Source organism: Manis pentadactyla, chromosome 4, assembly GCF_030020395.1.
Source record: "Manis pentadactyla isolate mManPen7 chromosome 4, mManPen7.hap1, whole genome shotgun sequence".
In the NCBI taxonomy this organism is placed as follows: Eukaryota; Metazoa; Chordata; class Mammalia; order Pholidota; family Manidae; genus Manis; species Manis pentadactyla.
Window position 1 is genome coordinate 108,973,494 of NC_080022.1, and position 21,264 is coordinate 108,994,757.

Here is a 21,264-nt window from a genome sequence, read left to right on the forward strand (position 1 = left end):
AGGAACATGAGAGGAGGATAACATCCCGGACCCGAGCCTTCACGGCGGCCCTACAACTGGCAGAACAGGGATCTCATCACACCAAAGACTGATCCGGAGCTCATGAGCCTCAAGGATCTTGCTTCTGCTGTGGCCAGGAAGGCCACTTGGCAAAGAGATGCCCCAACCCAACCAATAAGCTGACTAAACCCTGCCCGGTTTGTGGTAAGAGAGGTCATTGGAAGGTAGAGTGCCCAGCTTGGAAAGTCATCCCCTCGCGACAGAGCCTCACGGGAGGCAGGCCCCCTTGAGGGACTCCCCTCCAGACCTACTGGGCCTACTCAAAGACTGAAGCTGCCTGGACTTGAACACCCCTATCACCCTTGCCGAGCCCAGGGCCATGCTGTGGGTAGCATGTAAGTCCGTCTCCTTTTTGGTGGACACGGGGGCTACTCACTCTGTTTTACCTTCCTTTCATGGGTGTTTACATCCTCCTCAGGTCTCGGTCATGGGTGTCACAGGAATCCCCTCTAAGCCTCTGGAGACACAGGACTGGCAGCCTGCACGTTTGAGGGCCATCCTCTTACCCACTCATTTATATTCATCCTGTCCTGTCCCATCCCTCTGTTAGGGAGGGATCTCCTATCCAAGCTTGGTGCCTCTATCTCCCTCCCACTTAGTCATCCCCAACCAACTTCACTCATCACCCTAGTCAGAATAAGTTGTGGCCCTGAGGCCTCCGCAGACCCTCCTGTAGCATCAACCGATGTTAACCCTATGGTCTGGGACACCTCTACCCCTGTAGTGGTGAGCCATCATGCTCCGGTACTCAACCACCTCAAGGGCCCATCCTCCTTTCCCTCTAAGCCCCAATTTCCTATTTCCCAAGCCCATTGCAAGGGCATACAACCTATCATCTTCTTTCCCAAGGGCTTCTGGTACCGACTAATTCTCCCTGTAACACTCCCATCCTTCCAGTCAAGAAGCCATTGGGGGCCTACCGGCTCATTCAAGACCTGCAGATAATCAACGAGGCTGTAGTCCCTCTTCACCTGGTCGTCCCTAACCCTTATACTCTCTTGTCTCAAGTCCCACCCTGGACACCTCCCACTTTACAGTTTTAGACCTAACTAAAAACCCTTTCTCTGGATGGTGGCAGTCTCAATCAGCTCCTCCCTATTATAACCCCAATAATTGTTGTATTTATTCTTCTGTCATCAGCTCCTTGTATTTTTAAGCTCCTACAACAAGGCCTACCTGAACTATCTTGCATCACAGTAAACAAAATGCTGGTACATCAGTACTTGCCCCTTCCCTCCAAGCCTCCTCCAGCCTCCCACCAGCCTTAACCCTGCCCGCACCACCCCTCCTCAGCTGGAAGTAGCCAGATCGACTCAGCACCCATTATAACCAAAAGGCTGGAATGCAAGGCTGGAGGCACTGGAAGGAGGGGTGAGCCCGTCAGATGAGCTCAGCCCTCACCAAATAAGGAAAGGGGGCAGCAAAGCCCCCAACCCCAGCCTAGTAAGGGAAAGAGACCAACAGATTTCGGCCTGATGATATGCCAAAATTCCCAGCTGTTGCCCTCTCCCAACCTGGAAAAGGAGTGGTAACTTTCTAGTCCTTTGTCTACTGTAAAGGCCAATGACACGTGCCTTAGGCTAGCCAATCCTCATGCCACTGTAGACCTATGCTCTCCCTCCCCCTATCTTCTTTATAAACTCACTGCCTGCCTTGCTGGGTGCAACTTCTCTGGCCTGTGACTAACCAGACTGGCGAACATTGACCAGGATTGTGCCCTATTAAACTTTTTGCTCCTTTGTTGCCTCCTTGCCAGGTCATTTCGGCTCAATTTTACCTTACAGGACATAGGGAGATTGGAATGTGAGAGAGTACATTTGTCATTTAAGATGTATCATCCACCCTGAAAGGGTCCAAAAGATACATCTTCCACCATGACTGTGAGAAATCAGTTTGGCAGGGGAACCCTAGCATCCTTGAAGAATTCACGAACACTCTTCTTTGTAAGCCAGGGGTAACTGTGGTCACTGAATTTGGAAACCTAAACACAGTGGGAATAACTGGGTCCCAGTGTTGCAGGGGCCAACTGGCAGCACTCAACCACCAAAGGCATGGTTGGCATGGTTACTGTAATAGAGAGCAGAGTCAAAGCAGCAATCAGAATAGTTGGACTGTGGGTAAAATTGCAGTATTTCCAGAATCTCTCACCTGGCTTTAGTGCATATGCATATCAATAGGTGCTTCTAAGGGGTGGAGAGAATTAGTCTATCTACATATCATTAGGTAATTACAAGGGCTTTCAAGGGTTTTCAGAGGCATTTTGTCTGAGGATTTTCCCCTGGAGTTACATTGACTCACACAGACATAATGCTGTTGGCTAATTGATCATGGTGTTCCTGGAAGTGAAATAGATAGGAAGCCTATTAAATTCTTACTTGATGTATATAAGCAGAAAAGTTCTAGCTCAAGAAACATAGTCTACCCTGAATCACAAATCAGAAAGTCACAGCCCTTTAATCAGTTCCCAAACTCAAGCCAATTTATAGACCTAGAATCATTTAAATGAAAGGGAGTCTGGGTCTCCCTGAGGAAGGACCCTGGTACATTGCTAAAAGTTAGTCTTTCTTCCAGCCTTCCCCAAAGAGACTTGTGGCATTTTATCAGCATAACTGCACTTGGGAAAGGAAATAATCAGGCCTTTTGAGGAATACTAGACTCTGGCTCAGAACTGATGCTAATTCTAGGAGACCCAAAACATCCCTGTGCCCACCAGAGTAGGGGTTTATGGAGGTCAGGTATTCAATACAGTTTTAGCTCAGGTCCATCTCACAGTGGGCCCAGTGGGTCCCAAAGACCATCCTGTGGATATTTTCCCAGTTCTCAAATACATAATTGAGACAGACACATTTAGCATCTATCAGAATTCTCACCTTGGTTCCCTGACCTGTGAAGTAAGGGTTACTATGGTGGAAAAGATAAAATGGAAGCCAGTAGAACGCCTATATGTAGGAAAATAGTAAACCAAAAACAAAACTGCATTCTTGGAGGCACTGCAGATATTACTACCACCATCAAGGACTTGAATGATGCAGGAGTGAAAGATTCCCACCACATCTCCATTCAACTCTTGTTTAGCCTGTGCAGACATCAGATGGATCTTAGAGCATAACAGTGGATTACCATAGGCTTAATCAGGTGGTGATTCTAATTTCAGCTGTTGTACCAGATGTGGTTTCCTTGCTTGAACAAATTAATACATTCCCCTGGCATCTGGTATGCAGCTATTGATTTGCAAATGCTTTTTTTCTCCACATCTCTTTAATAAAGACCACCAAAAGCAGTTTGCTTTTATCAGGGAAGGCCAGCAATACACTTTTGCTGACCTATCTCAGAGGTGTATTAACTTTCCAGCTCTATATCATGATTTAGTTTAGAAGGATCTTGATTATCTTTCCCTTCTGCAAAATATCATATTGGTCCATTACATTGATGGCGTTATGCAGATTGGACCTAATGAGCAAGAAACAACAACTACAGTAGACATTTTAGTAAGATATTTGTGTGTCAAAGGGTGGAAAATAAATCCAACAAAAATTCAGGGGCCTTCTACCTCAGTGAAATTTCTGCAGTCCAGTGGTGTGAGACATCTCTCCTAAAATGAAGGATAAATCATTGTATCTTGCCCCTCCTACATCCAAAAAGAGGCACAAAGTCTAGAGGATCTCTTCGTATTTTGGAGGCAACAAAATTCTCATTTGGGTGTGTTACTCTAGCTCATTTGCCAGATGATCTGAAAAGCTACTAGTTTTGAGTGGTACCCAGAACAAGAGAATGCTCTGCAACATGTCCAGGTGGTCATGCAAGCTACTCTACTATGTGACCCATATGATCCAGCAGATCTAATGGGGCTTGAAGTGGCAGTGGCAGATAGGGATGCTGTTGAGGGTGCTTGTCATGACATAACAGATATGAAGACTATAACATACATGCATAATTCACTCATTTTTTGCTCTCTCTACGGGTATATATGAGTAGGTATTTTCTCCCCTCTTTTTCTTGATATTCTTTATAAAGAGTGTTGGTGGGTAGTTAATATAATGATTTAGCCTATAGTTACAGGATATCTGGAAAAAATTGTGACTAAACCAGAAAAAAAAAACACCTGGAGAAGCATATGACTGGTGAGTCTTTGGGACTCTACATTCTGAAAAGAGGGTGAGTATGTCTTTATGTGAGGAACAATTGCTTCATGTTAGGCAGAGGCATTATGTTTTTATTGCTTAGAAATTTAAATTGGGGCTTAAGAATATATGAGGATGATGACTGACCAAAGGAGTAAACAAAGCCTGACGTGTATGTTGGTACTGAGCATCATCTGCACCATTCTATGCCCTCTTCTGAATCACAGAAGCTGAAAATCTGGAAACTACATTCTCCAAGATTCCCTTGCTACTGGAGCTCTGTGTTAGGTTCAGCCAGTGAAGACACAAATGGCAAGTTAGAAAGCAGAGGGAAGGTGAAAATATTTCCTCTGACTCTGGCAGTGATAGTGACTACAGACTAGCAGAGGTTCTTGCAGCAATATTAAGAGACAAACAGGATCAAATGGGCTCCATCAGGGATAGTAGCAGCTTATTACATTTCCTGATCTCTGGGAGATATCTTCCTTCCATGTGTCCTCCTTCAACATTTTCAAAATTCATAGAAATCAATTCCCATATTAAATGTTTTTCTGTTTGAAATATCTAGAGTTCCTTTTATTTTTCTTACTGAATCGTGACTGATATAAAAGGCCTACTCTTAGCATTTCTAAATCTTACTATGGTGCATAACTGCCAGGGTGTAGAAACCTCTTTAGATCCTAATATAAGTGATAATTAGACTCATTGGTAACAATGATAGAAAAATCATTAAATAATAACTGAGCAACAGATTCTTTAGGAAGTTAAGCATTGGGAGATGCAGCCTCATGCATGCATTCTTTCAATTCCTACTCAGCTACACAAGTCTTTGGTCTTGGCCCTGAAACACTTCCTTACCAACAGATAGAGTTCACATAGCTTATCACCTGCGTGTTAATCTTTCTCTATTTCAAATTCAATGAGTGCTCTTTTTCTGCTTAAGTATATATATCAATGGCCCTCACACATACCCCCAGCTTTCAGTATTTCAGACACCACTGAGAAGGAGAGGGAGAGATCCTTCCACTGAATCATGAGAGAGGTATGTATAAGCAAATTGCCCTGTGTCAGCTGTGGGGAAACCGGCTGGTAATAAGGGACTGAAGTCCACTATTGGAGCTGATCTTGTCTTGCCTCTTCTCAATGTAAGTTAAGTGTTGTTCCATCTAGTGTTTGACTGCCTTGTGTTTTCTTTGGCAACTCTAATAACAAGATGCAGTGAGCAGAAGTGTTCACAGTCCTCCCCTGGAATTGGTAACAAGTGTAAGGTATTCTGTTTTCCTGGGATAGATAACCAGTACATGATACTCTGCTCAATATTTAATTCCTAGCTCTTCGCTTCCAACAAAATTGAAGGGGAACTTAACTCAGTTAACTAGCTGATAGATCACTTTTAATATTGACTTAAACATTTAGCATTTCTGATATTATTCATTATTTCTTGAAGATTCAAGATTTCATCTGATAAAATTAATTTCCTTCAGCATGAAGAACCTTGTTTAGCATTCCCAATGCTACAGTTCTTCTAGCAATATATTCTCTTAGTTTTCTTTTTCTGTCTTTCTTTATTTTAAAGTGCCATTATTTCACCTTGATTCTAGAATATTTTCATCAGAAACATAATTCTGATTGATAGTTTGTTCCTTTCCACACTTAAAAAATGCAGTTCCAAGAGGCAGTCCTAGATGGTGGTATAGGAAGACCTAGAACTTACCTGCTCCCATAGACACACTAAATCTACACCAATGTATAGAATAACTCCTCATGAAGAAGGACAAAAGACTGATTGAACAGACTTTGCACAACAAAGGGTATAGGGAGCACATAAAGAACAGAAGGAGAGACAGAGACATAGTAATGATGGTAACCCCACCCCAGATGCAATAACCCACGATAGGAAGGGATATCATGAAGGACCTAAATGCAGACTTGCCTGCCTAGGGACATAGCTAAAAGGCCAGTGGTTTCGAGGGCAACTGACTATAAGTGAAAGAAATCCATTTACTAATCCTAGAGCATCAACCAAATGGTGGGAGAACTGCTGAAACTCTCTCTGGGCTTGGAAGCACCAGTGAGTGCTATAATTTACATTTTCTCTCTGCTTTGATAGTACAGACAGGATCAGTGTCTAAGAATTCTAGCTCTCCTGCTAGGGCCACTCCTACAAGCTCCAGGCCCTTATCCCATACCAGTTCCAGTGGTCCCTACAAGGCAGCACCGGCTCAGAGTGCCTGGGATCTCCTGACTCACACCCACACCAGCTAGAGCTGTCCCATCATGGTGGCCCTGAAGCAGAGTACCCTGGGAACACCCATCACATGCCTGTTCCAGCTAGCACACAGTGTACACAGGGGATGTTCCCATATAAGGCCACTCTTCAAGACCAGGAGAGGTTGCTGCTTTGCCTAATTTATAGAAACAAACACAGAAAGTTAAAAAAAGATGAGAAGAAAGAAGAATATGCTCAAAATTAAAGAACAAGGTAAACCCCAAAAGAAAATCCTAACAAAATGGAGGAAAATAATTTACAGATTACGAGTTCAAAGTAATGGTAACAAAGATTCTCACCAAACTCAGAAGAATAGAGGAACACAGTGAAAATTCAACAAAAACTTATAAAATATGATAAAGTAACAACAGAAGTCACAAAGCTGAAAAATACGGTAATTGAAAATACACAAAAGGTTTCAACAGCAGATTAGATAATAAGGAAGAATAGAACAGTGATCTGGAAGACAGAATAGTGGAAATAACCCAACCAGAACAGCAAAAAGAATAAAAAAGACAAGAACAGTTTGGAGAGGGGGATAAAGATGATGGAGTAGGAAGGGAAGGTGGAAATCTCCTCCCACATACACACCAAAGAAGTAACTACAGCAAATACAACTAACACTGAAAGAAATCTAAAGACTTCAGAACAGACCATTTGCACCTGGTGAAGAAGGGAAGACTGCACGGAGAAGGGTAAAGTGGCAGAACCATGATTGATCAGGACCCAAGCTCTTCCCCCATCCCAGCCCACAAGTGGGAGGGAAAGGAAGAGAGTGGGGAGAGGATAAGTGTTCAGGAATCCTGCAAACCTGGCCCTGGAGATCTGCTCTGGGAACATGAGTCCACATTTCATTGAGCTTTGGTGATTGATGAGGCTGGACACCAAAGAGAATTGGAACACTCTGGGAGGTTGATACTCCTGCCGTTTGTGGAGGACAGGCATGCTCCATCAGTCCCACTGAGACCCAACACAGAGGTGGCAGCTTGAAAGATTTACCAAGAACAAAAGGGTGCAAAGGGACAGGGGCTGGACAAAGCTCTCTCTGGAGGAGAAACAGCAAGTGTTTGATGCTTCTCCAGCCCTCTCAGCCCAACTACTAAGGCATTTCTGAAGCCAGCTCCACACACATCATCTCCTTTGATGGTGGCTCAGCCCTATGTCATGCTTCCCTGAGCACCCACCATAACCAGCAAGCAGAAGGTGGCCCCACCCACAATAAATTCCAGAAGAAGCACCTCATAGCACACAAAGGGCCTACAGAGGCAAGCTGTCAGCCTCTGCTAACAGAATTCAGCCACTGCTGGCAGACAGGTACCAAGGTAGCCCCACCCCTCCACAACCCACCAACAGCAACTGTGGCTAAACTGCAAAGGAGAACCAGGCACTGTTGATCAAAGAGTCTTAAGCTTCTGGGCACAACAAGATGCCTTCTTCTTAAAACCATGACTTTCTAGACCAGAAGGCATAGCTGATATATCTAACACAAAGGAAGAAACACAGAAACCCTGACAAAATGAGGAGGTAGAGGAATCTGTTCCTAAATAAAGAACAAGATAAGACACCAGAAAAAAGGCTAACTGAAATGGAGATTACCAATCTTCTTGATAAAGATTTCAAAGTAATGGTCATAAGGATGCTCACTGACCTGGAGAAAATAATTGATGATTTCTATGAGAACTTCAACAAGGAGATAAAAAATTTGAAGAATACAGTAACTGAAATGAAAAATACAATGGAGGGAATGAAGAGTAGACTGCTGGAATTAGAGGAAAGAATCAATGAAATAGAAAATAGAGAACAGGAAAACAGTGAAGCTGAGAAATGGAAAGAAAAATAATTTCTAAAAATATGAGAAGATGCCAAGAAAGCTGTGTGACAAATGACAATATTCACATTAGAGTGGTCCAGAAGAAGAGAGAGACAAAGGACAAGAAAGTCTCTTTGAAGAAATAATAACTGAAAACTTCTCCAATTCAGGGAAGGAGAGAGCCCCTAAGAAAAGGAACCCCAGAAAGACAACACCAAGACATATAGTAATTAAAATGGCAAAGACTAAAGATAAAGAATCTTAAAAGCAGCAAGAGCGGGGAAGACAGTTACCTATAAGGGAAACTCCATAACACTATCAACATATTTCTCAGCAGAACGTTCACAGGCCAGATGTGAGTGGCATGAAATTCTTAATGTGTTGAAAGGGAAGAACCTACAACCAAGAATCCTCTACCCAGAAAGGTTACATTCAGAACTGAAGGAGAGATTAAAAGTTTCACAGATAGAGGAAGGGTAAAATAATTCACCACTACTAAACCAGCCTTACAGGATATGTTAAAGGAACTTCTGTAGATGCAAATGTTCTGAAGCTAAATATTTTTCATCAGTGAAAATAAACCGATAGTAAAGATAATAGACCAATCACATACAAGTATGAAGTTTAAAATAAAAGCAAAAGTAGTAAAATCAACTATACACAAAATCAGTAAAGAAATATACACACAAAAAAGATGGACAGTGACTGTAATGGGGTGGGGGGGGGGAGACTTAGTGAAGGGGGGAGCCTAGTAAACATTATGTTCTTCATGTAATTGTAGATTAATGATAACAAAAAAATGCAAAAATAAAGATGTATATTATGAGATACAAAAAAATGTAGAGGAGAAATAAAAAAGTAATACTTTTAGACTGTGTTCAAAATAGAGTGACCAGTAGTACAGCATGAAGAACACAATTAATGACTCTATAACATCTTACTATGCTGATAGATGCTGATAGACAGTGACCTCAATAGAAGGGGTGAGGACTTGTAATATGGGAGAATGTTGAAATCACTGTGTTGTTCATGTGAAATGATCATAAGACTGTGTATCATTGAAAATTTAATTAAAAAAATAGAGTGACCATCAACTTAATGTAGATTGTTACAGTTATTTTGGAAACTATCTATGAACTTTATATTAACCACAAACCTAAAGCCTATAACAGATGCACAAAACTTAAAAAAAAAAAATATCAACACAAACACTAAAGAAAACCACGAAATAACAAGAAAAGGATATAAGAGAGGAAGAAAGGAACAGAGAGGGACTACAAAAACAACAAGAGACAATTAATAAAATGGCAATAGGTATATACCTATCAATAATTACCTTAAGTGTAAATGGACTAAATGCACCAATCAAAAGAATAGGGAGGCAGGATGGATAAAGAAACAAGAGCCATCCATATGCTGCCTACAATACACTCATTTCAGATCCAAAGACATACACAGACTGAAAGTAAAGGGATGGAAAATGATATTTAATGTAAATAAAAGGGAGAAAAAAACAGGAGTAGCAGTACTTACATTAGACAAAATAGACTACAAACAAAGAAAGTAACAAGAGACAAAGAAGGACATTACATAATGATAAAGAGATCAGTCCAATAAGAAGATATGGCAACTGTAAATATCTATTCACTCAACAAAGGAGTCCTAAATATATAAAACAAATACTAACAAACCTAAAGGGGGATGTAGATAGCAAAACAATCATATTATGACACATTAACACCCCCACTTAAATCAATGGACTGATCAAACAATACATGGAGACAAATGAAAACAGAAACACAACAGTTCAAAAGACATGGGATGCCACAAAAGTGATTCTAAGAGGTTATAGTAATACAGACCTATCTCAAGAAACAAGAATAATCCCAAATAAGCACTCTAAATTCACAAATAAAGAAACCAGAAAAATAAGAACAAATGAAACCCAAAGTTAGTGGAAGAAAGAAGATAATAAAGATCAGACCAGAAGTATATAAAATAGAGAAAAGTAAAACAATAGGAAAAAATCAATAAAACCAAGAGCTGGTTCTTCAAGAACATAAATAAAATGGACAACTCTATAGCCAGACTTACCAAGAAAAAAGAGTGTAAACAAATAAAATCAGAAAAGAAAATGAAAAAGTCACAACTGACACCACATAAATACAAAGAATTATTACAGAATTCTCTGAAAAAATTTATGCCAATAAATTGGAGAACCCAGAGGAAATAGACAAATTCCTAGAAAGGCACAACATTCCAAGACTGTTGCAGAAACAGAAAACCTGAACAGACGAATTAGCAGTAATGAAGTTGAATTTGTAATAAAAAAGTTACCGACAAATAAAAGTTCAGAACTAGATGGCTTCACAGGTGAATTCTACCAAACATTTAAAGAAGAGTTAATACCCGTCCTTCTTAAAGTATTCCGAAAATAGAGTAGGAAGGAATACTTCCAAACTCATGTTATGAGGTCAGCAACACTCTAATACCAAAACCAGACAAAGACACCAAAAAAAAAAAAACCCCAAAAAGTTATAGACCAATATCCCTGATGAACATAGATGCAAAAATCCTCAACAAAATTTTAGCAAACTGAACTCAAAAATACATTAAAAATCATCTATCATGTCCAAGTGGAATTTATTCCAGGGATGCAAGGATGGTACAATATTCATAAATCAACAAAGTAATATACCAAATTAAAAAAGGGAAAATAAAATCATGATCATCTCAATAGATGCTAAAAAGGCATTTGACAAAATTCAACCCCAATTCATGATAAAAAATAAACAAAATGAGTACAGAGAGAACATACCACATCATAATAAAGTCAATATGTGACAATCCCACAGCTAACATCATATGGTGCAAAGCTGAAAGCATTTCCTCTAAGATCAGGAAGAAGACAAGGATGTCCACTCTCACCACGGTTATTGAACATAATACTAAAGTTCCTAACCATGGCAATCAGATAAGACAGAGACAAAAGGCATAGAAATTGGTAAGATAGTAGTTGAACTGTCACTATTTGCAGATGACATGATATTATACATAGAAAATCCTGAAGGCTTTACCAGAAAACTATTAGAACTAATAACTAAACTCAGCAAAGCTTCAGGATACAAAATTACTACACAGAAATCTGTTGCATTCCTATATACTAACAATGAATCAGTAGAAGAGAAATCAGAACAACAATTACATTTACAATCATATTAAAAAGAATAAAATACCTAGGAAGAGACCTAACCAAGGAGGGGAAGGACCATAAAACACTGATGAAAGAAACAGAAGAAGACACAAATCAATGGAAATATATCCCATGCTCATGTATAAGAAGAATTAATATTGTTAAAATGGCCATCCTCCCCAAAGCAATTTACTGAATCAATGCAATCTCTATCAAAACAGCAATGGTATTTTGCAATGAACTAGAGAAAATAATCCTAAAACTTATATGTAATTGAAAAAGACACCAAATAACAAAAGCAATCCTGAGAAAGAAGAACAAAGCTGGAATTATGCTACCTGATTTCAAGCTATACTACAAAGCTACAGTCATCAAAACAGTATGGTGGTGGCACAAGAACAGATCCATAGATTAATGGGACAGAATAGAGAGCCCATAAATAGACCCATGTACATATGGTTAATTAATATACAACAAAGGAACCATGAATATACAATGGAGAAAACACAGCATCTTTAATAAATGCTGTTGTGAAAACTGGAGAGCTACATGCAAGAGAATGAAACTGAATCATTCTCTAACTCCATATACAAAAGTAAACTCAAAATGGATTTAAAGACCTAAATATAAGTTATGAAACCATAAAACTCCTAGAAGGAAACATAAGCAAAAGTCCATGAACATAAGCATGAGCAAATTTTTTCTGGACACTTCTCCCTGGGCAAATGAAACAAAAGCAAAAATAAACAAGTGGGACTATATCAAATTGAAGAGCTTCTGTACATTACATGACACTATCAACAAAACAAAATGGCAACCTACAGTATGGGAGAATATATTCATAAATGAAATATCCTTTAAGGGGCTAAAATCCAAAATATATAAAGAACTCGTATGATTCAACACCAAAGAAAAACCAATAACAATTAAAATATGGGCTGAGTGTGGTAATGGCAGAAAATAAATAAATAGATCAATGGAACAGAAAAAAGAGCTCAGAAATAAACCAACACTTATGTGGTCAATTAATGTATGACAATGGAGGCAAGAATATACAATGTGGAAAAGACAGTCTCTTCATTAAATAGTATTTGGAAAAGCTACATGCTAAAGAATGAAACTAGATCACTTCATTATACCATACACAAAAATAAACTCAAAATGGATAAAAAGCCTAAATGTAAAACCTGAAACTATGAAACTCCTAAAAGAATGTATAAGCAGTAAACTCTTGGGCACCGGCCTTAGAAGTTTTTTTCTAAATATATCTCCCCAGGCTAAGAAAACAAAAGTAATAATTAATGGGTAGGACTACATCAAACTAAAAAGGTGTATACAGCAAAGGAAACCATCAACAAAAAGAAAATGGGAAAATGTATTTGCGAATCATATATCTGCTAAGGGGATAATATCCAAAACATATAAAGAATTCATACAACTCAATACCAGAAAAATGATATGATTTAAAAAATGGGCAGAGGGCTTGAACAGACATTTTTCCAAAGATAAACAGATAGCCAAACAGACACATGAAAAGATGCCCAACATCACTAATTATCAGGGAAATGCAAAGCAAAACTACAATCAGGTATCACTCCATGCCAGTCAGAATGACTAGTATCAAAAAGATAAGAAATAAAAAATGTTGACAAGGATGTGGAGAGAAGGGAACCATACATATATGCCATCAAAAGGAATGAAATCTTGCCATTTGCAATAATATGGATGGACCTAGAAGGTACTATTCTAAATTAAGTCAGACAGAAAGATATATACTATATGATTTCACTTATATATGGATTAAAAAAATAACAAAGAAACAAAACAGAAATAGACTCAGAAATACAGAGAACAAACTGGTGATTGCCATAGGGGAGAAGGTGGGGGTATGGAGAAAATAGGTGGAGGGGATAAAGAGGTACAAACTGCCAAATATAAAAGAAAGAAGTCATGGGGATGAAAAGTATAGCATAAGGACAATCATCAATAATATTGTAATAATTTTGTATGGTACCAGATGATAACTATATTCATTGTGGTTAGCATTTTGTAATGTACATAACTGTCAAATCACTATGCTATACACCTTTAACTAATATAATATTTTTATCAACTATACTTCAATAAAAATACTAACAAATGATGGGAAACCAGAAAAACATAGACACAAAGAGAGAGAATGGGTGAAGGGAAGAGGGAGAGGAAAAGGAAATGAGAATAGAAAGAAATACATTGAAATGAAATACTGGTTCTGTGGGTGTAAGCATCTTTTTTGTATTTTTATCAATAAACATCTATTTTATTTATAATAGCAAGACACTTACATAAATTTAAGTAACATAGTGAAGGCAATTTTAGGAAGGAGCTTTTTGCATAGCTAATGGGTGTTAGGCTGGAGGAAGGAAAAACAAGGACATGCAAACAGAACAGAGAGATACCGTAAAAGGAGAACAGACCAGACCCCAAGATCCGTGCCTTATTTGGGAAGGGGACAGCTCTTCCTGAATTCCATCCTTCTGATGTGCCAACTAAGACCTGGATGTCAGCCTCCTCCCTCTTGAAAGGAAAAAAGTTTCTAGTTGTTTATTATGTCACCTTTAGCCAATCATACCTCTCCACGCCCCCTAGGATAGCTTGCCCACTCCTCCCCCTCCTAACCCCTTATAAGCCCCCACCTCCCTGATCAGGTGTGACTTCCCCAGCCTGTGTTTCAGACTGAGGAACATCACCTGGGAATTGTGCTCAAATAAACTGCCTGGCCCTTTGTTGCCTCTCATCACCTGCTTATTTCAGTTGAAATTTATCTTACATTGAAATTTATCTTACATTTGGTGCTGAAATCCCAGGAAGGAGCATGAGCGTGGGGCCTCTACCAGCCACCGGCGGCCCTGCCCCCTCCTTCCCTGACCCGGGACCTCAGCCTGCTCTCTGCTGCATGGACTATTTTCTGGTGAGTCCCTCAGTTTCCCCTGGTCTGTTTCCGTTCCTAATTCTGTTTCACCTGGTCTGTTAGAAATCGTAGCTACGTCCAAGTCAGGGCATCTGGCCTCTGGGCATCCAGCCCACCCTCTGCGGGCATCCAGCCCACCCCTGGCCCTGTGGTATGGGAGACGTCCCTCACCAAGGCTCCCAGGACATCTCCCCTGACTTGGTGCACCTGGGACACTGGGCGCTCCTCTCAGCGGGATTAGTTGGGAAGTGGCGCAGACATGGAGAACCAGCCCTTGAAAGCAGAGGCTCAAACCCCACTGCGGTGTCTCATTTCTAATTTGGGTACTCTATATTTGTCCTGGGAAGTTTGCAAATAGAAGCTAATCTTTCTTTTCTCTGAGGCCGGGCCTCAGTATCCCTTGAACAATCAATCTCACTGGCCTCCTGAGGGAACTTTCGATTTTGGCCTCCTCACCAACTTAACTAATTATTGCCACCGGAGTGGAGAGTAGGGTGAAATCCCATATGTGCAGACTTTTTGGACTTTGTGCTCCCTCCCAGACCTTTATGTTAAGTGTTCAATGACTCAGGTTCTCCTGGCCTGATCTCCAGTTAAAGATTGTCAGCCCCTTTCTCTGTCCAGTCCTTCTTCCTTTTCAGATCCGCCAGAAGACCTCAGTTACCCACCTCCCTCAGCTCGCGATCCCCTCCCCCTCTCTCCACCACCATCTTTAAGTCCGTTGTCTTCACACGTGTCGCTGCCATCTTAAAGTCCTACATTCTCAACCATGCTGTTGTCCTGCTCTCCTCTTCCAGTGGCTGCACCACCCCCTCCCCCTCTCCTTCCGCCTTCACCGCCCTCTTCCCCCACCGGAACACGCTCCTCCCGCCCTCTGGTTTCAGGAGCCATGGACAGGAAGCTGAGGAAAGAGAAAGCAATTAGATATCAGTAACTCAAGTCTTTGTATCGGTTTGTCTGTCTGTGTATATGTTTTTGTGTAGGAAGTGTTGCTGACTGTAGTCGTTGTGTCTCAGTTTGTATGTTTGTGTGTTTGTGTGTCTAGGTGTGTAGATGAAAAATATTTCCCGGATGGTATTAATAAAAATTGATTTAAAAACAAACGCTTGTGAAAATTGGGCATTCTAAAACTTCCAGAAAATCTGATAAAAAATGTTAAGCATTAATGCTAATTTGGGTTTGGCCGAGGCAGGCATGTCCTTGTGGTTATCAGCTGCCTAAGTTTACCTAAAGTCATTTAAGTTGATGTTATCTGCTAAATCTTTTAAGAATAAAATGCTTGAAAGGCTTGGCTTTGTCTAATTTTCAGTAAAGGTCTTGTAAGTAATCTAGCATAGTTGTTATGAATGAGTGAACTCAATAAGTGTGGCAAGTAAACACCTTTTTAATTGTGTGCTACAGTGTGTATACCTATCTACAGCCTAGAAATCTTTGTGGTAACCTAAAACCTTAAAATTTTGCTAAGTTAAAAAGATATACTTTGTGCTTTGTGAGAGATTGTGTTGTAAAGCTCATGGTTAACAGAAATTATAAAATGTTCATAAATTTGTCAATCCAAAGAATACAGTGTAACAGTTTACAATAGCCTGCTTCTCAGTGTTCACTAAAAATTAAAGTACCTAATAGTTTTAAGTTCTAATTAAAACTACTTAAAGTAATAAGGAAAACATTTCTGCATCCTAAAGAATGTGTCTTTTGATAAAAGAAAGTAACATTGTTCTAAAGTACAGCTGTTTTTACAGAGATAACTCTAAATGAAAAAAGGAGGGTATAGAAAGTTTGTAGAAGAATTTAATATGGTCATGCTATATAAAATTAAAGCAAATGAGTCTCGGTATCAAGTACACAGCAAAATTAGAATTTTGTTTTCAGTTAAAAAGGACAAAGTTTTCTTAACAGTCTGGTCTTAATATTGAAAGATTGCAATAAGTTCTCTAATTGTTTAATCAAAGCAGTTTATCATGCTTAAAGTCTCAGTGAGTTGTCAGAGTATTTAAGAAAATGAGACCTTAATATTAAAAGGACTAAAAGCTAAGCTTTGCTAATAACTGTGTAACCTTCTTTATTTGCCTTTGAGGTATTTTGTTGTCATTCTGGTTAAATGGATAAGTATTGCTTCATGGCAACCTATAATCCTATTTAAGCAAGTGCCAAAAAAACTTTCTTCTGACAACTTCCCAAAATTAAATTCAAAAAGGTACTTTTACCTCTAGTTCACTCTGATATTTTTCAGAGGGCCCCTAGAACATGTCAGAGGAATTTTTTCTCCGTATTGGAGAAAGTATTTGACTAATTTGGCTTATTTATCTGAGATATATTTACCTGCTTAATTACCTGAAGGCACTGTCAAAGGGAATGATGCTAAACTTTGTTACTGAATGTTTTGTGTTACAGAAATATCCGAATTTCCTTATGTCAACTGTCTTACAGTAAGCTCTCATCAGATCTTTAACCATTGTCACTTGTAAGTCTTCTGTCATCTATACTCACTGTTTAATACTCCTAAACTAGTAAAAAACTAGATTTTAGCAGAACAGGTATTAGTTACATAGGATTAAGCAAACTAAGGAAGATGATTTTGTGGCTTTTTGTTTCAAATGTTGATAAAGTGCTTTAAGCTTTTTCTCTTAAGCTAACAACAGTTTAGTAAATAACTGCCTTTATGAGCAGAATTGAAACTTTGTCTTTCTCTCTACCTGATCCCTCCAGAATTTAAAAACTCTCAGTGACTATTTTTATATTTTATGGCAGTATGTTTATTTGCACAAGTTCAATAAGAATCTGCTTTCCTTGTAAGAAGACCAATTAAAAACACTGGTTATATTACCAAGGCTTTGACTAGAACGTCATACCTGAGAGACACGTGTGTAAACTCAGATATGAACAGATAGCTTTAAGGAACTAAGATTGACTTTATAAAGCCAACAAAGCCCCTTAGAAGAACTGTCCTGGTACCTTGCTTACAGAGTTCCCAGCAGCCTTACCAGGTGAGTAAGGAAGGTCACTTCCTGGCAGGGGCAGGAACCTCAGGAATGTCTTAAGAACCTCAAGAAGAGAAGAATTCACCCAAATGTACAGGTACTGCAGGCACAACCTGATGGCAAGTCTGGCTTAGCTTTCTGGCCTCAAGAAGCCTTTAAAAGTCCAATCTGAAATTCCTTATAAAAAGTTCCAGCAAAGCGTATTTAAAAGAGCCTATGTAATCAGTTGCTCTTCTTGCTGCACTTATGCAAATAATCAAGCCAACTGTTAATTATTTTCTTAATCTGGCTACTTCTAATAAAAATGAGGGTGATTTTAGAGAAAAATATTGTTTCAATAATGCAGTCTTATCTATACTAAATCCTAATACTAGTCATTGAGATGTAAACTCTATCCAGAATTCCAGCCCCCCATAATGGCCTGGCTAATGCCCCTACTGGGCCCCTTAATAACAGTTTGTAGTTTACTCTTAGCTTCCCCTTGTGTCCTCAATTTTCTCCAACAGTGGCTAACCCAGATGACCTGGGTTGCCACCAACCAGATGTTACTTCACTGTTATGCACCTCTTCCCACTGAAACCCCTCCTTTGGCCTAATACCAGCCTCAAACCCTCATGATGCCTCTTGTCAGCTGAAAGTAGCCAGATCTAGTCATCGCCCATTATGACCAAAAGGCTGGAATGTTAGGTTGGAGGAAGGAAAAACAAGGATATGCAAACAGAACAGAGAGATACCATAAAAGGAGAACAGACCAGACCCCAAGGTCCATGCCTTATATGGAAAGAGGACAGCTCTTCCTGAATTCCATCCTTCTGATGTGCCAACTAAGACCCAGATGTCAGCCTCCTCCCTCTTGATGGAAAAAAGTTTCTAGTTGTCTATTATGTCACCTTTAGCCAATCATACCTCTCCATGCCCCCTAGGATAGCTTGCCCACTCCTCCTCCTCCTAACCCCTTATAAGTCCCTAGCTCCCTGATGGGGTGTGACTTCTCCAGTCTGTGTTTCAGACCAAGGAACATCACCTGGAATTGTGCTCAAATAAACTGCCTGGCCCTTTGTTGCCTCTCATCACCTGCTTATTTCGGTTGAAATTTATCTTACATTGAAATTTATCTTACAATAGGAAATTACTTCACTCTAATACAGAGACTCATGCACGTTTGAACCAAGTCTACATTAATTCTTAACCTCTTCCAGCCACAGAAGTCCACATGGAAAGTGCCTGGGCTTGAGTTGGCAAGGTCTGTCTCATGAAGAGAGGTGATGGTTTCCCTGAAGGCAGCCTCACACACTCTATTCCACAGTCCAGGTTTGGCACAACCTGTGAGTTTCCAAACCCATCTGGGCTGCTCTCTGGGTATTTTCATTATGGTTTATTTTTCCTCATTACCTTGTAGCTGTTACACCATTTGCAATGATTAATCAAATAGACACTACTGAATTTATCCTCCAGGAATTTTCCAACTAGTCAAACTACAGGTCTTACTCTCCCTGGTCTTCTTGGTCATTTACCTGGAAACTCTCCTGCAGAACACACTCACAGTAATAGGCAGCCACCAGGTCAGGCCTGCCCATAATACCCTAATAGATTATTTCCTCAGTAACTTGAACTTGTTGGACATCTGCTACATGTCCAGTACCAACTGAGTCTGCATTGACCATTCTACATACAAAAGGCCAATATCTGCTTTTCTTACTCTCATCTTCCAGAGTTGGATATTTACAAATAAAACTCAGACATGCCCTACCTGAGAGGATGGCAAGTTTTAGTACTTCAACCACCTAGCCCCTTAGGATTGCTTTATCCATCCCATAGTGTTAAAAGCCATATGTCTACAACTCTCAGATTTATATCTCCAGTCTGTACATGGCTCCTGAACCTGACACTCGTAGATTTGACTGCCTATTGACATCTCCTTTAAGATGGCTAGCAGGCATCACAAATATACTATGTTCAAAATACAGTTCTTGGTGTCCCTTGCCTTTTGTCTGATCCTCTATTCATCTTTAACCAGCCCCTCAACTCCCAAACTACATCTAATAGTGAAGCTATGACTAAATTCTGTATTTCTAAAAACTACCTCATCTACCTTACCATAAACCTGAGCCTAGCCACTAATAGTCCTTAGTCAGATTCTAGCAATATTCTTTCATTGACTTTTCTAATTTCACTCTGGTGTCACTACAATTCATTTTCTACAAGGCAACCAAAATGATATTTTGAAAATATGAACCAGAAATCACATCACACTTCTGCCTCCTCCTCAGAAATATACCTTCTATCACTTTCTATTTCTCATAGAATAAGACATATACTCCTGGAAGTCCTCTTCCAGTCACACATGAGTAAGGGATATGTAATTATAAATACCAAAAAAAAAAAACCTTGCAAAAATATGGGAAATGGAGGATTAAAGACTGCTGCATGAGAGGTGAGACAGAGGCTTCCTCCTAAAACCACATATAATATGAAAATATAATTAATACAACTAATCCTGAGAGAACAACAGGAAAGAGGACTGCACCAGACTGCATACATCTGGAGAAAAGAGCAGACATCACAGAAAAGAATAACATACCAACCCAGTGGCCCAGTGGGACCCAAGCCCTTCCCCCACCCCAGCTCACTGGAGGAAGGAAGAGAAACTGAGCAGGGAGGGAGTGGAGGCCTGGGATTGCTGAATACCTAACTCCGGAGATCTGCTCTCAGAGAACAAACCTACATTTCATGGTGCTTTCATGATACTCTCGTGATTATGGGGTTGAAAAGCTAAGACAGGCAGATTTCCTGGAGAGACTGAGATTCCAGCCACTTGTGGAAAGCAGGGATCCATATCTGGCTGCTCTGGGACAAAAGCTTATACCTGTGTGATCACTGGTTCAGGCAATGGAGGCAGGCATAGCAGCTGGGAGGCAGGAAATAGCTCTTTCCTCCCCCCAGGCACCAATACCACTTCCCTGTGACCCCTGACATTGCTTCAAGGACTGAGCAGCTCCAGAGAGTAGAGCTTCTGGACACTAGAGGACACCATATACAAATATGAAGTGCCAAAGGAATAAAATTAATATAACCCCTGAGAAAGATGACATGGACCTCCTGACTCTTCCTGAAAGGGAGTTCAAAGGAAAAATCATTAACATGCTCATGGAGGTAAGGAAAGATATTCAAGAACACAGGAATGAATTCCAGCAGGAAATCCAATTATTGAAGATCACAATGGAGGGTATTAAAAGCAGAATGGATATGGTGGAGGAGACGATAAATGAAATAGAAACTAGAGAAAAGGAATACAAAGAAACTGAGGCATAGAGAGGAAAAAGGATCTCTAAAAATGAAAGAATATTGAGAGAACTGTGTGACCAATCCAAACAGAACAACATTCACATTGCAGGGGTACAAGAAGAAGAAGAAGAGAGAAAAAGGGATAGAAAGAGTCTTTGAGGAGGTAATTGCTGAAAACTTCCCCAGTCTAGGGAAGGAGTTAGTCCCTCAGGCCATGGAGGTTCACAGATCTCCAACACAAGGAAGACAACACCAAGACATAAATAATTAAAATGGGAAAGATCAAGGATAAGGACAGACCATTAAAAGCAGCCAGAGAGAGAAATAAGATCACATACAAAGGAAAGCCCATCAGGCTAACATCAGAATTTTCAGCAGAAACCTTACAGGCCAGAAGGGAGTGGCATGATGTATTTCATGCAGTGAAGCAGAAGGGCCTCAAATCAAGATTACTTTATCTGGCAAGATTATCATTTAAATTTGAAGGAGGGATTAAACAATTTCCAGATAAGCAAAAGCTAAGAGAATTTACCTCCCACAAACCATCTCTACAGTGTATTTTGGAGGGACTGCTATAGATGGAAGTGTTCCTAAC